A 15,137-nucleotide genomic window follows, 5' to 3' on the forward strand; every position below is an offset into this window, starting at 1 on the left:
CGATAGACTGACCTCCCACCACTAATGCCAAGGTGTGTGTGTGTGTGTGTGTGTGTGTATATATATATATATATATATATATATATATATATATAGCCGCAGCTAGTATGATGTCACGCACGCCATCTTGTTTTCTTCTGCTGGAGGTCGCCATCTTGGATCCGACATTGTTTTCGTTTGCTAGAGTGCGCTACTGCCATGTTAGTTTAATATTTTCCCAATAGAGTGCAGTAATTTTTTATTTCCAGAGAGTCAGAAATCTTGATGGTAGCCTTGGCTGCCATATTGTAAATCTGTATTTATTCAGCTAGAAATTAGAGGAAAATTCCCAAATTCATCAAAATATCACTTATTAAAAAATTATTGATTCGAAAGATTCTGTCGGTTCGATCCTTGTTCGATACCAAAAGATTTATTCAAGGTAAAAGATATTTATTCAATTTAAAATGGTGAAAAAGACTAAAAAAAAAAAAGCTTATATTCCTCATATGCCCAGCCTCTAGTAAGCCGATGATGACAGATAGGCCACCATCTTGGAAATTAGTATTTATTAAGCTATAAATTCGGGAAAAATTCCAAATATAATAAAGTCATTAAAATAATGATTAACTTGATAGATCCCAGTTCTGGGTTTGATTCTCGGTCAGTGATAATAGTAAATAAAACTTTCAATAAAATGTAATTCTGTTTCCCATTACCTTTTGTTGAGTTTACAAATGATTCCCTCTACGAAAAACGACTATACAAGATACCTGTCCGACGAAATAAATATGTTATCGCTGTGTCTAGCATGGAAGTAATATTTTTTCGATGCATGGAATACCTTCCAACCAGATCATATACAATGCTATACATATAGGCCTAGTGTCTTCGGACCACGAAACCAGGTTATGTTCAAAATCAGGCGTATAGTCCAGACGTCTCCGAACCACAAGACCTTTTTCGTCTGATTTTTTAAGATTATGGGTGGAATTTTTTTCTAAAAAACTGGACATTGTGGTGGATTTTGGGAATTTTATGGCAAACTTTAGAAAAATTTTAGTAATATTTGACAATTTGGGCAAATGTTGAAGTTCAAGATCAAGGTCGAAGGTCAAGGTCAAACAATAATGCCGCCGTGATGTCACAATCCAAAATGGCGTATCTCATCTCTCATCCTCACTCAGACTCCAGTCTCAGTCGGAACCAATATACCTATACTACTATTACCAATGAGCCAAAAATCGCCCTTTAATGACTTATTTTGGACAATTGCATTACTTATTGTTCTATTATTTGACTAGTGACATGTTTTTGGCCATGTTTGGACATTACACGTTTATACTCATTCTTTGCCCGAGACTCGAACCGTTATCCCCGTGCACTGAAAGTCGACCTGCCTCCAACTGCGATACGAAGATCGGCTCCCAAACATTCGTTTTCAGTGTGTTTTAATATAAGTAGCCTATGTATGTATAAATATAGTCACATATTTTTGTTTATTGTTATTTTATTGCAGCTGAAATCGCACAGTCAATTGAAATTCTGCAATTTATGAAAACACGTTACATTTAAGGGAAAAAAACGTAAAATATTTTTAAAAACTTATTGTTAAGAGGACTCCAGCGACGATGCTGCCCAGCAGCCCGCGCACCTGTCAGCTGGTGGGGCGTGATGTGAGTATCGCCCATGCCTCCATTACCGCTATACATACGTCTAGTCAGTTTAGCAGCGGCGCATTGTTACCCCCTTCCCATTGAGCCCGAAGATTCCTCTGCGACTCTCGAAGATTCGGAACTTTCCCAGGGCCTCATCTGCGTGAAGTGGCGTTATTAACACGCCATTGTTCTTGGAGCTTCGAGTTTTAAGTCGGGGATTCTGATGACGCGTATCTTCGGAGAGCTGCGAAACCTTTCCAGGTCGGGTCTTGGTAGGTATATAAACGGATATAATGGCCTGTGAGGACAGTGAAGTGAAGAGGGCGAGTGACCCCTTGGTGAGCGATAGTGGACGACGAGTGACGCGATTCGTGTGCGAAGATTGGTGTATCGTTGACCGAAGCATCTGGGTGTTTTATGTGCGGCGGACGAGTGAGTAATGCGAAGCAGTGTGTTGAGAAGAGGTTCGCGGTAAGAGACGAGCAGTAGAAAAAGCCACTGTCGAGTCGAGCTCCAGTGGGGAGAGTAAATTGTGGACTTGAAAGAGTGTTTGATTTGCAGGCAAACATTTTAAGTGTTGTAATTTAATTCAAAGTGTAAATATTAGCTAAGAAATAAAACACTTTATTATTAGTTAGGCTTACCTTTTGGAAGTTGTTTCCTTACTCTTTAACAATATAAAAGTAAGAAAAACGATAATTCAAAATATCGGATAAATGACCTACTATATTACGTCTCCTGTTTTAATTAATTATTTATTAGCAGCTGCATATTGAAAATCCTTAATTATCAACAAAAACTTTCGGGAAAAAATTAAATAATATATAGAACATAGTAAACAATATACGACTATATCTTGATCATAGGCTTTCGTGACTATAGTTATTCAACTACCTGCTTCTTGGTGTTTTTGGGTTGAGACCACGTCCGAATAAATAGTCATGTGCCTAATGGATGACTTATAAATTATTTGAGTCCATATTTCGATTCTTGGACAGTATAAAAATAATTTGGGCTAAACTTTTATCGTTAATATTACATTGTTTCATTACTAAATTTTCGACAAGCATGCTGCTAATCTTGACTATGAACAAGGAATATATACAAGGCCCAACTTATTATTGATAGTGTCATTAGGCATCCTATAAGCTCATACCATAGTGTGCCTTAAGACCACAGCAGGGGCAACCATAAGCATTTGGAATAGGCTTCTCAGAACCACGAGGCCTTCAGTACACCCAAGTCATGACTAATGTCAAGCATATAGACCAAGCGTAGCCATTCCGCGGGACCTTAAGTAACCACAATAGCTGGACATTTTGCCTAAATCAGCACTTTATGGATCAAGTGTCTCCGAACTTTGGTTCCTTCAGCAGCAATAATGGTATACTTTGTGTGTAATATAGGGAAAATAAAAGCTTAAGGGTTGAGGTCTCAGACCTGCTATAGCCTTCCGATGCACCACTCGGCATACTTTGCGCATACTATAGGGCAATAATACACAGTTTAAAAAATGTGTAATTTTACACAAATGTTGGTTTGTTTTCACTCTTGTGCTAAAGTAAAACTACTATCAAAAGTGTTAAAGTTAAAGTTCGGTAGGGTTTGATAAATAAATATGCGTGATATATAAATTTACACATAACTGTATGAGTATAACTATCACAAATGTCAGTTAATTTTACTGCAATTTTGAGTAAACTTACAGTGACAATGAACATGTTAATTTTTAGTAAAAGTTCCAAACATATATTTTTAATATCTTATAGATTTTAATGAACAGTGTGTACTCTATAACAAATTTTAATGTAATAACCTTTAATTATTCAAAGAATTTTCTTAAACGATCAAAGTTATTAAGTAGAGTATCGAACTCACGATATTTTTGACAGTTTATAGCGTATTGACCTCTCAAACATCGTGCAAACTAGTAAATGATTAAGAAATGGGAAAATTACTTTCGAAACCTAATGTAAATCAACTGGGATTTTTTCGGTATAAATTGCAATATAAATGTGTATATATATTTATTTATAATTTTTGCAATTCATTGGTAGGTAGGAATTTACTTTGACAAATATTTTGCTCTTTTACAAAGACGTATGTTTGTGTCTATAAATACAGTGTAGTGACAAAAACAGGACACTGATTAATTTAACACTTGCTGTAAGTGTAACTTCATATATACATTCAAATTTATAGTTTAACTCGTTTGTATTTGTAATAACAGTGTACGTTAATGTTATTTTACCAAAGCCTGTAGCGCAATTTGGTTTTCTGGGAACATTTATGCAAAATGTACCCAATTGTACAAGTTTTTCAACATCCCTTGTATATAATTTTAAGATTTTTACAGTGTATATATGCATTCGCATACGGTCAATTAATAGGTTACAAGCATACGGACCAAAACGCCTACTACAGATCCATACGCAGTACGGCAAATATATGCATAAAGACCAAAAATCTCCGAACCACAAAAATATGATAGGACCTTAACGTGATACGCACTTTAAGATACATTGCAAGCTTATAAATCAAGTCTCGAGACCATGACGCATCATGTATGGAATTACCTGACGTTCTTTACGATTACTGTTAAGCCTATTACAAACAAATAAGCCAAAAATGTCTGCATCGCAGGGACAACACTACAGACAATAATAGGATGCCTATCGAAAAATCATATTCTAACGAACTAAAAAAAAAAGGTTCGGAAGAATAGCCCTATTTATAATTCATATTTACAATAATAATTAAGTAAGTAATATCAATTTAATCGTATGTAGGAAAATGAACCACCTTTCATTGATTTCACAATTTACTCTCTTCCCACTGGCTCTCTCTACTCTCCGTGTCTTACTGCGCACCTGTCTCAACACACTGTCTCACACTACTCACTCGTCCGCCGCACATACAACACTCGTATGCTTCGGTCGGTCCTCGATGCACCAATCCTCGCTCACGAAGCTCGTTGCTCGTCGTTCGCTATCGCCCACAAAGGGGGTCTCTCGTCCTCTTCACTCCGCTCCTAATCGCTCCGAGGATTCGCCAGTTTCGCACTCACTCGCCGGTATTGCCACCAGCCTTGTCACCCTCACACAACTCGCCGCAAGCCAGCCTCTGTCTTAAATACCTGTTAAGTCCCGACATGGAGAGGTCTCGAAACCCTCTGATGTGTCGCGACATCTGAATCCCTGACTAAACACTCGAAGCTCCACGAACAATGCGTTCTGGTTACGCTACTTCACGCAAAAGGGGCTCTGTGAATGCGCCGAACCCTCCTGAGCCACAGAGAATCTCCGGGCTCCATGGGGAAGCGAGGTGCCACTGCTAATCAGATTAGGTGTGTAGCGGTAATGGAGAGATATGTGCTACTTACTGTAATACCCCAAGTGTCTTAAAGAATAATTAAATAATAAGGTTAAAAGATTTGGAAGCTTTGATTACTGGGGCCCTCAATTAATAACTATAAAAGTCAACAACAGAGGCGACACTAGGAGTAAACAAAGAAAATTTAGGGACTCCCTACAAATACTTGGGAGTAAAAGGATCGTTATTATATATTAAATAAATAAAAACAACTGTTACGTCTTTAGACTTCCTTATTTTATTAATCATTGTTCTTTTTTATAGATTAAATTTTCCTTAGTAAAGGCTGTTTTTCATTGATAAGTGATCTTATTTACATAACTCACAATTACACTTATTATATGATATTCCTTAACGTTATTTACGATAGGGCCGGCCCTGAATGACTAACAAAAATTAAAATATTTAAAAACAAGAATGAAATTAACATTGGTAACTTTAAAGGTTGTACATATAGTCCTTCCAAAACATAATATAAATTTCTTCTCCTCGAACTGCTTTTTACTGTCCGCTGTCTTAACTGGGTTACACTATTTTTAAGTTCGTGAATAAAAAGATAGAATTATGCAGGTATCACCCGGGGCTGTAGGTAGACGGTGATCGAGGTGGTAGGCCTAATGATGTTGGATTCTGCGCAGGAACCGACTCCAGAGGTTCTGGCAGAGGATTTTGGTTGCCCCAAACTTGGAACCCTGTCTGAAACAAAGGTCCAAATTCCAAAGAATTAGACCTGTTTCCAGACAGTATACTTAAATGGCGCAAAAGGCCAATAGAGGGAAATTAAAAGGGGGGGATGACGTCAAGACTTACCAAAACAGGGTGTTGGTCCTGGCGCTCAGGAGAGGGCGTCTCGTATCCGCAAACTCGAACCACGATTCGCGGTAGCCACGGAAGTCATCACGAATAATTAGAAAATAATTTATATAAAAATACTAAGTTTCTCTACTTTCAACTAAACTACTGACTGGTTAATAATTTTAGCTAGGGACTCCATCCCTCTAGTCTGAGAAGACTACATAATATACGATGTCGATGATTCGCCGAAGATCGCAGATACAAACGGTACCAGTCAGTCAGGAGGCGCGCACCGAAGTAAGTTCAGAGCGGGATATCACCAGAATATCATAAGCGCGGGGTCTCTAGAGAATGGGAGGGGGGTTAGGCTCTGAGCCGAAAATTACCGAGTCCACCCGAAGGTGTCCGGCATAAAAAAATTAGATCTTACTGGAGTGACTGCGCGACTGAGGCGCTATCTTTTGGTGGCGAGCAGAAGTACTAATAAATCGACTTGTGGCCGACGAGTGTGTCAAGCTAGGGGGTTAATGGAGTAACCAGTGGTGCCACCTAGCGGCCTGAGACATAAGGAGGGGAGAGAGGTTGTCGTTACCTCCGCGCGAGCGCGGTAGTGTCGGCGCTGCCGACGCCTCACAAGTGGCATTAGTTACCACAGCCGTCGCTAGGTGTCGCTAAAGTCCAGAATCGTAACTGCGGCTGTCAAGCCTGAGATGGCCTTGACTTCGGTTAACGTACCCGTGCGGTCGTCGCCCCTAGCCACACTTCTGAGAAGAAAGTGGTGGGTGAGCAGGAGGAGGAGGATGGCTTCAAAAAATGCATAGTCTGTGGGACACAAGGCCCACGGGATCCTCCTGTCGTGTCTTGCTGCTAGTGAACCCTAAACCGATTCGTGACAGAGTTAGCAGGGCTCAGCACTGCTTCACAAGCTGCTGTAGGCAAAAGGAGACCCGCGAAGAAATAAAGTTACCGGCCTCCGACGTGACTGGAGGCGGGAGAAATATTAGCCAGAATGCTAGCCTAGCATGAGGCTGGGAAAGAGAATCAGCTCGCCTCTGAGAACAGAGGCTGAGGGCCTGGCCGTAAAGAAAATAAGATGAGAGAAAAAGAAAAGAAAAAAAATATATATTTTCAAAAATATTTAAGATTACAAAATTTTTAAATAAAACGTGCCTAAATCCCTAATACACGGCACATTACATCCACCCCCCCCCCCCCCACCGGTAGGCAGGCGCGGGAGCTAGCTGGCCAGCATCGTCGCTACAGTTCTCGTAACAATATAGTCGAACGATAGATATAGTATTCACATCTGGCACTGTTTACACTTTCTATAGGACTATTTTATCTTCAGAATCCAGCAACACACTTACTACACATGCAGGCATTTGAATACTCACACTCATAGGCATTCAGATCTACACATGGTTACACACATTACTACACACGCGGTTGCACATGGCTACACACCAAAACACATGTACACACATGACTACAAACGTCTACCCACACGACTACAGACACTACAAACACAATGACACGTGGCAACACATTTGACTACACGTAGCTAGACATTAGACAAGTCTACACAAGGCTACACATGCAAGTATGTGAATACACACTTCGTAGCCACACATAGTTATTCAGATGTACACGCATGGCTACATACACAGTTACACATACGGATGCACATGGGTAAAGATGACTACACATTGCTGGACATGATTATACACAGCTAGCTATGCACACGCTACACACACGACTACACAGACATTTGACTACACACATGGTGACACATGGCTACACATTCGGATACACATTGGACTACACGTGGCTAGACATTAAACTACACAAGGCTACGCATGACTTCACATGGCTACACACGGGCATGGCTACACACTGCTGCACAAGTCACACATGACTACGCACGGTTACACATCGACATTTGGCTACACACTTGGCTACACATGGCTTTACACATGGCTACACATACAATCAATACAATACTCACATATATAACTTAGTTATAAAATACAAGTAACAAATATTCATAGTTCATTGTGTAATACATGCAGTCACCACTAATGTAGGATGCATAATGCTCTGTAGCGATCGGAAGAATAGTATGGCTTCGCTAGGTTTTAACTTGACTTGTGTAGTCTTTATTTTTATTGTACAAAAGTCTTACTTATATTTAGCAATACATAGCAAACAGCCAAGTAAAATGTATTTTGGATATTTTTTTTCTTTTGATAACATTTTACGATTGCTGATTTGATAGCTAAAAACCACATTTAGAATAGTTTGATTTAATATTCAAAGCAAGGTTTAATACATGCTTTAATCAACTATATTTAATAAGAAGGGCTTGAAAAATACAATCGAAAACTCAGACAAAACACATAAAGTAACGTATTAACGCACAGTTAAAATATAATAATTTTGGAATAACTGGGAACACTGAGAAAACCAATGCTTAGTTCCACCGAATTCGTACAAACACATAAATATGCATTTAAAAACATATTCTGCTTGTCTGAATGTGTAATTACAGACTTTGCTTCAGCTTCTGTCCCTTTTACTGTCCACTTGGCTCGGTGCTTCTGAAGTTTCAAACAAGTCCAAAATTTACGACGTAATCGGACGTAAGAGGACGAAACTATCCGAAACGAGCCAAAGACTGCGGCCTAACAGTCAAAACTGGGCCCTTGGCGGAGCTTACACAGGGACCAGGAGCCCACCTAGTCAGGGGTGTATCTGTAGTGTGAGGACCACTGGTGCTTCTAGCAAGATATCGCCTCTAAGCTCAAGGCTCTGAACTGGTGCGCAGTCTTCTCGTCCTATATTGGGCAGCTATCATATTTGAGCGGTCACCATAGTATTATATGGCAGGGAAATGAACATAAAGTAATGCAAGTACCTTGAGTGCTTTCAAGAAACTGTACCAGGTGTTTCGCCACTAAAAATTATTCTGAAAGCATGCGTGTTAGCCATTTTTACTCTTCTAAAAATACAGTTTAAAAAAGAAATACGGAAACAGAACTATTCATCTGCCCTCAGCGTATCATTAAATGCTCTGCGTAAACAGACACCACCTTGATTTCCCGATCAGTTTTCAAATCGCCTATGTTATTTTCTTCTGAATCTATGCATGCCGTATGTGTGCCCTTTTAGAAGATTTACCAATTTATTTAGTTTATAATCTTTGTAACACAGCATTTGGAGCCTTTAAAATCTTCTCACATTGAGCTTATTTATTTATACACGAACGAAATTCAGCTCTAGGCCGGTTTACAATTATTTTCGTGTTTTTTACACTTTAGAAAAATTAAAAATATTACGCCAACACTAAATAATAAACCACGCAATAGAAAACAATTAAAGAAACTTAATAAATAACATAAAAAGTAATGCAAGCCCTACCATAAATAAAACAAATCAGTTCACATTCGTGAAAGAAAACCTTACTTAAAAGTTTATTTCTATACATTATACCGCATCTTAAAAATGTATTTGGTAATATTGAAAACAAAGTGTTTTCTTACGCACATAAGCATAGTACAGTGATGTCGTGCTGTGCACTGCCGAGCTAGAAACTACCAAAGCTTTCTCCTACTGCAGGCTGGTTCGTAACCTATTATTGAAACATAATTTACTCCGATAGTTTTATGACCGTGCAGTAGACGAGATGAATTTCCCTTCTGTATTGTGGCGGCGAAGGAACAGCACAACATCTTATCCTTAACACTGAAGGCAAATCTTCCTCAAGAGAATATTCCTGAACCAGCGAACATTTGCCCGCCTACCACACGCTCTAACCTCTAATACAGCAGGTCGAACTAATCGCTCTAATGCTTAGATTTTAACAGAAACCAATATAAAGCAAGCAAACTCACGTTAAGTATTTCTTGTCATTTGTTTCTACGATTAATAACAGCTTAATATTTTTTTTCCTGTAAATAAAATCTTCCTTTAGTATGGTCACTTGTTTCCCAAGCTTGAAACGGATTAAAACTGTTCTCTCATCGCTTCGGAAGGTAAATGTTATCTTATCTGAGAACCATCCGAGAAAAAAAAGCCTATTAGTGTTTTTTTTTTTTAGATTAAAATTGGCAACTCAACCATAACGCATCACTTGTTAAACCGAATGTTTGTTATCTTTCTTGACACATTACACCAATTTTTGGAGGTTCTTAATTTTGTATGCTTCTGTTGTGGTAAAATTATTACCTTGAAGTTAAGAGAAATGTTGAACAGTTTTTAGACAAAGCGTTTCAACATACACTTTAACAGAATATAAATGTGGATATTTAAAAAAAAATTTTTAGGAATTAATTTTCACAAAGAATTTTCAATGCATTATTTTAAAGTTTACCTCATTTGAATAAGTTTACAAAACGACGTTTCAGTAAAGAAAAATCAGTATTTAAATTTTCGTTAGCAACGAAACTTAACTAGGTAGATGTGGCATAAAAAATTTGAAAGAGCAGTACATTTATACATAAACCAAATGAAAACTTTGTCTGTAGTAAAAACAATCAACGCGTGATAAAAATACGTACAAACAAACATTTTAGACAACAAATGTGCAGGTTGTCAATAAGAAGGAAAACTATAGGGCTCGTCGCCTGCGCAGTTTCACCTCAAAGCATAGTTTCCTAACTAGATTCTTATTTAGTTTTGTTCAAAAGTTTATCCAACCCCTTTCGTGTTTCAACATTTCCCAAATTCACTCGTACATTCTTACCCCTTCACAACCTTGGTGTATCGTTTGCCGTCAGGGAAAGAATTCTAAGAAAACTCCTTACTGTTGAAAATTAAGCGAAAAAAATAGTCTAAATACACGACAAAATAATGATTCGCATATATTTATGAGAAACAAGTGTAAATGTCTTAATTTTGTTCTTCAGATTTCCTAATCACAAAGTTCTTACTGATATGAAGACAATGCGTTTGTTGTAAAAGCTGTATACACGTGTTGATACAATAAGTTATATACATAACAAACTAGCGCAATTTCATCAGAAGTATTCTTTATAGAAACGAGGTACAACTTACAATTTATTACCACGCTAACAAAACTCACGAATTCGAAATAAATTACTTACTTGGCATTTTGGTGTTTGGAAATTCCAGATTAAAAAAATTATTTTTGACTTAAGCTGACTTTTTCAACAAAAATTCCCAAAATTGTCTTTTCCATACATACTGTAAAATTTAAGCCCAGATAACTCCAAGAGCATGTGTTTGTACATCAAGGTCAATGTTTGTAAGTACTTAAATTAGCATGAATCCCACAGCAGGAATGAACCATAAACTTCTCGCTGTGGATTACAAGCCCAGATACATTCCATCTGACTCCAAGAGCATGTGTTTGTACATCAAGGTAAATGTTTATAAGTACGTAAATTAGCATGAATCCTACAGCAGGAATGAACCAAAAACTTCTCGCTGTGGATTACAAGCCCAGATACATTCCATCTGACTCCAAGAGCATGTGTTTGTACATCAAGGTGAATGTTTGTAAGTACGTAATGAGCATGAATCCTACAGCAGGAATGAACCATAAACTTATTGCTGTGGATTACAAGCCCAGATGCATTCCATCTGACTCCAAGAGCATGTGTTTGTACATCAAGGTGAATGTTTGTAAGTACGTAATGAGCATGAATCCTACAGCAGGAATGAACCATAAACTTATTGCTGTGGATTACAAGCCCAGATGCATTCCATCTGACTCCAAGAGCATGTGTTTGTACATCAAGGTGAATGTAATTACGTAATGAGCATGAATCCCACAGCAGGTATGAACCACAAGCTGCACGCAGTGGACTTCAAGGCCAGCTACGTCCCGCCGACACAGCCAGAGCCGAACAAGCGACGATTGCCTGAAGAAATCGAGGCTGAAATGAAGAGACAAGAAGAAGAACTCGACAAACTTGCTCTAGTCAGCATTGCGTGAGTACGCAACCCAAATACTATTCCCGTTAGAAGAACTCTGCACAAATACGCAGGAATGGCAAACTGAAGGTATATAATATCTAGACAAAACACTATAGACATTTTACTTTTAAAAATACTGTAAATCAGCGGAATTTGGCTGAAAAACTGTTAAAGAAAAGCTCCAATAAGTTTCAAAATGGTGTAGTTTTAATAGTATTCCAGTGAAATTCCACTTATTTTAGTATTTTGACATTTTATTATTTATAATGAAGTTTTTTATCCCTAATAATCCATTACGGTTATTATAGGTTATATTAGATGACAGTCTATCGAGTTCAGTCCTTAACTAACTTTAAAAAATTCTCACATGAATACGTAATAATACGCTAATAATTCTTAATTGATTAAAATAAACGAGCTTCCTTTATGTAAAATGCACATAGGCATGTCTCTTAAAGGTGTTACTAAGATATTTGCTACCTAACATGGTTCATAACCATTTGAGCCCCAGAGGTCCTTTTAAGTTATCACCTCACATTTATTTTCAAAAGAAATGAGACATTTTATATCTTAAAAATTTAAAATTAATATTAAGTGAATAAAATATAAACAGAAATGAGCTATTTTTTATAGTATCACCAGTTGACAGAACACAATTTATGAAAATGGTTTCTCCTTTTGAAACAATGTTATTTGCTAGCTCATTAACAAACTATGAGAGTGATGAAGATGCTTAATTTTTAGGTTTTCATGGGAAGAAATTCCAATAATTTTTTTTTCTCCTGAAGTCATGGATAGTTTTGGTAAACAAACCAAAGGAAACAATTTAATGGAAAAAAAAAATCTTATTAGCAGGGCTTACACTAGTTCATGTTAGTATAAATTTTTTTGCTTTGAGATTAATACGTGAATTCCAAAACACACCACACCGTAATTTATTGCAAATTTCGTGTACTTATATAAAAAAATCAATACTTATTATTTTTCAGTTCCGCTTACTTCTTTCCCCCAGCTAAGTAGTTTACGCAAAACCTTACATAAACTTATCAGGAGTAATATTTTTTTCTGTATCACATGCTTTAAGTTTTTAAAATCATAATCTGAGGTATGATGATTGACTTATTCGAGTCAATGTAATTTTAAAATTTTGATCACAAACAGAAAACTAACTACCCATAATTACGCCTAGAAACCAGACGAAATATCCGTACTGCACATTGATTTAAAATGGATGTTTGCTTCTTTACCTGAGAATATCAGCTTGCTCTTTTATGGCGAGGGAGTGAAGTTTTGGAAGCAAATAGACAATTTTAAAAAAATATTTAGCCTCGGCAGACAGAAACGTTTCCTTAAACTTTGGCAGTTTGGATTAGCCAAAATGTATTTTTAAGTGATATTCGACACCTTAATAGTGCGCGTATTTGAAGTAAAATTTCTCAAAAAATCTGATTTTTTTAAATTTAAAGGAAAAGAGATTTTTAAAAATAGTATATTTGTTGTACTCTGTAATTCCAGTTTGACATTATTGTCATTTTGACCCGTTTCATTATTTGTTGGAAACATAATTAGAACAAGGTAAATCTATACTTGACTTAAAACATACATATATATGCCCATTATGGTTATTGGAGATAGTAACAATTTTCAATATAAAACAGATTCTATCACTTTTAGAATTGATTCCAAACGAGTTCTATGTCTTAGTTATGATTCATACAATTAGTCACTACTTACTTTTATTTTAAGAAGACAGAACAATATTTGCTTATTTAGGTAAACATGGCTTGACTAAAACGTAGCTCGGGTGTGGTGTATGTTGTGACTAATTTTATATATAGTTAGGTATTTGAAGGTCTTTGCTGAATCTGAGACAGTGTCGAAATAGTTTTGTAATCTTGAATAATTAATATTTATTTCAATTGTTGTAATAGTATGGTTTTATACTTAACGAGGGAGGCATTGTTTTATGTTGTGTCCTGATGCGTAGATCTAAAATTTCTACAACATCAAAGCACATATGCTTATTTAAAATAAAATTTCACGTCATTTACAAAAAAAACTTCAATTTTTTTTAAGAACTGTGATAGTGCGTGTTTTAAGAAACCGCTTTTATCGGGAGACTGTTTTCCATAGACTTCTCGTGGCGACAGCTCTAATCATACGTATGGCAGCAAAGTATCTCATCCCCGACATCTAGACCGTCTACAGTGTTCGCAATAGCCTCGTATTACCTAGAGTTACACAGCTCAAAACAAACCAATACATGTCGGCGGGTCAACACCAAGAATGTGTTACAACAACTTAAGTGGTGCTTGGTGACGTCATCATACTGAGGATGTAGGATGCCCTAATACCAGGCCTTTAATACTCGCCAAGATATGCATCGAAGTTGCACTGTTGGCAACAAGGCCAATAAACCACCCAAATTCGTGAAGCTTGAATGATTGTGTTTAACAGTTATGTGTGGACGTCCTTTAAACAAAAAATAAGCGAATTGTATGTTTAAAACAGCTAGGAGCATAAATAATATTACAAATTGTAATTCTGTCTGGCAATTGTTCGCAGTTTACCTGAGACGGTGTTATGGTTTGAGCCACCGACTGTTGTTGGCTGGAATGAGACGTCTCAATACTGGTCAACCAAAGAATTCCACGATTTGAAATTCAAAGAAGAAAAACAGGTGCGTTTAGAGAAACTTTAAAAGATTTGTTCATACCATGCTCTTGTCATTAAAATCCTTGCTGAAATTTCACTATAATTTTTTCGATCACCGTCCATATCTTAAGCGAATTTACCGCACCTTAAAGTAACTCACGGCCACGTTGAAACCAACATATGCAAAACCGTTTTTAGTCAAGAGTGGTAAGTGTATCAAGGAGACTGTGAAATAATCTGACAAATGATTATCTTATTGGCTGTAGCTATAAGAGTAGCGGAGATTGAGTAGCCTCGCAGTAAAGTTCTCGTCCTCTTGCGCCTGGCACATTTAACCTCATATCATTGGTGCAAGTGCGGTGTGGTTTACTTTCAACTACTCTGCACTGGTGCATACTTCAGATAGCCATATATAACCATCTCTCGCATACTGCAACCATTCAATACAGAAATACAGTTGGGTAACATGTGAGGCCTGCTACACTCATAGTAGTATATAATAGCCGGAACTAGATCTGGCTTCTGGCTGTGGTGCCGGTGCCGGTGTCCGCCATCTTGGATTGTGACGTCACGGCGGCCATCTTGGATGGTTGTGACCTTGACCTTTGACCTTGACCTTGAATTTGATCCTCAAAATGTGTCAAAATTCTCCAAAATTGGGCAAAATTTACCCAAAATTCCTCAAAAATCTTCAAAATTTCCATTTATGTGGAAAAACATTCCGCCAAAAAATCTCAAATA

General features: G+C 37.3%; 1 protein-coding gene across 1 annotated transcript in view; it reads right to left on the reverse strand.

Moving 5' to 3' along the window:
* Nucleotides 1-9,814, reverse strand: part of LOC134529922 (toll-like receptor 13) — a 40,720-nt gene extending 30,906 nt beyond the window's left edge. Inside the window, exon 1 of the mRNA XM_063364477.1 lies at nucleotides 9,695-9,814. The gene's annotated coding sequence lies outside the window, so the exon portion shown is untranslated. The remainder of the gene's footprint in view (nucleotides 1-9,694) is intronic.
* Nucleotides 9,815-15,137: the final 5,323 nt, after the last annotated feature.

The sequence above is a fragment of the Bacillus rossius genome, chromosome 2, assembly GCF_032445375.1.
Source record: "Bacillus rossius redtenbacheri isolate Brsri chromosome 2, Brsri_v3, whole genome shotgun sequence".
NCBI lineage: Eukaryota > Metazoa > Arthropoda > Insecta > Phasmatodea > Bacillidae > Bacillus > Bacillus rossius.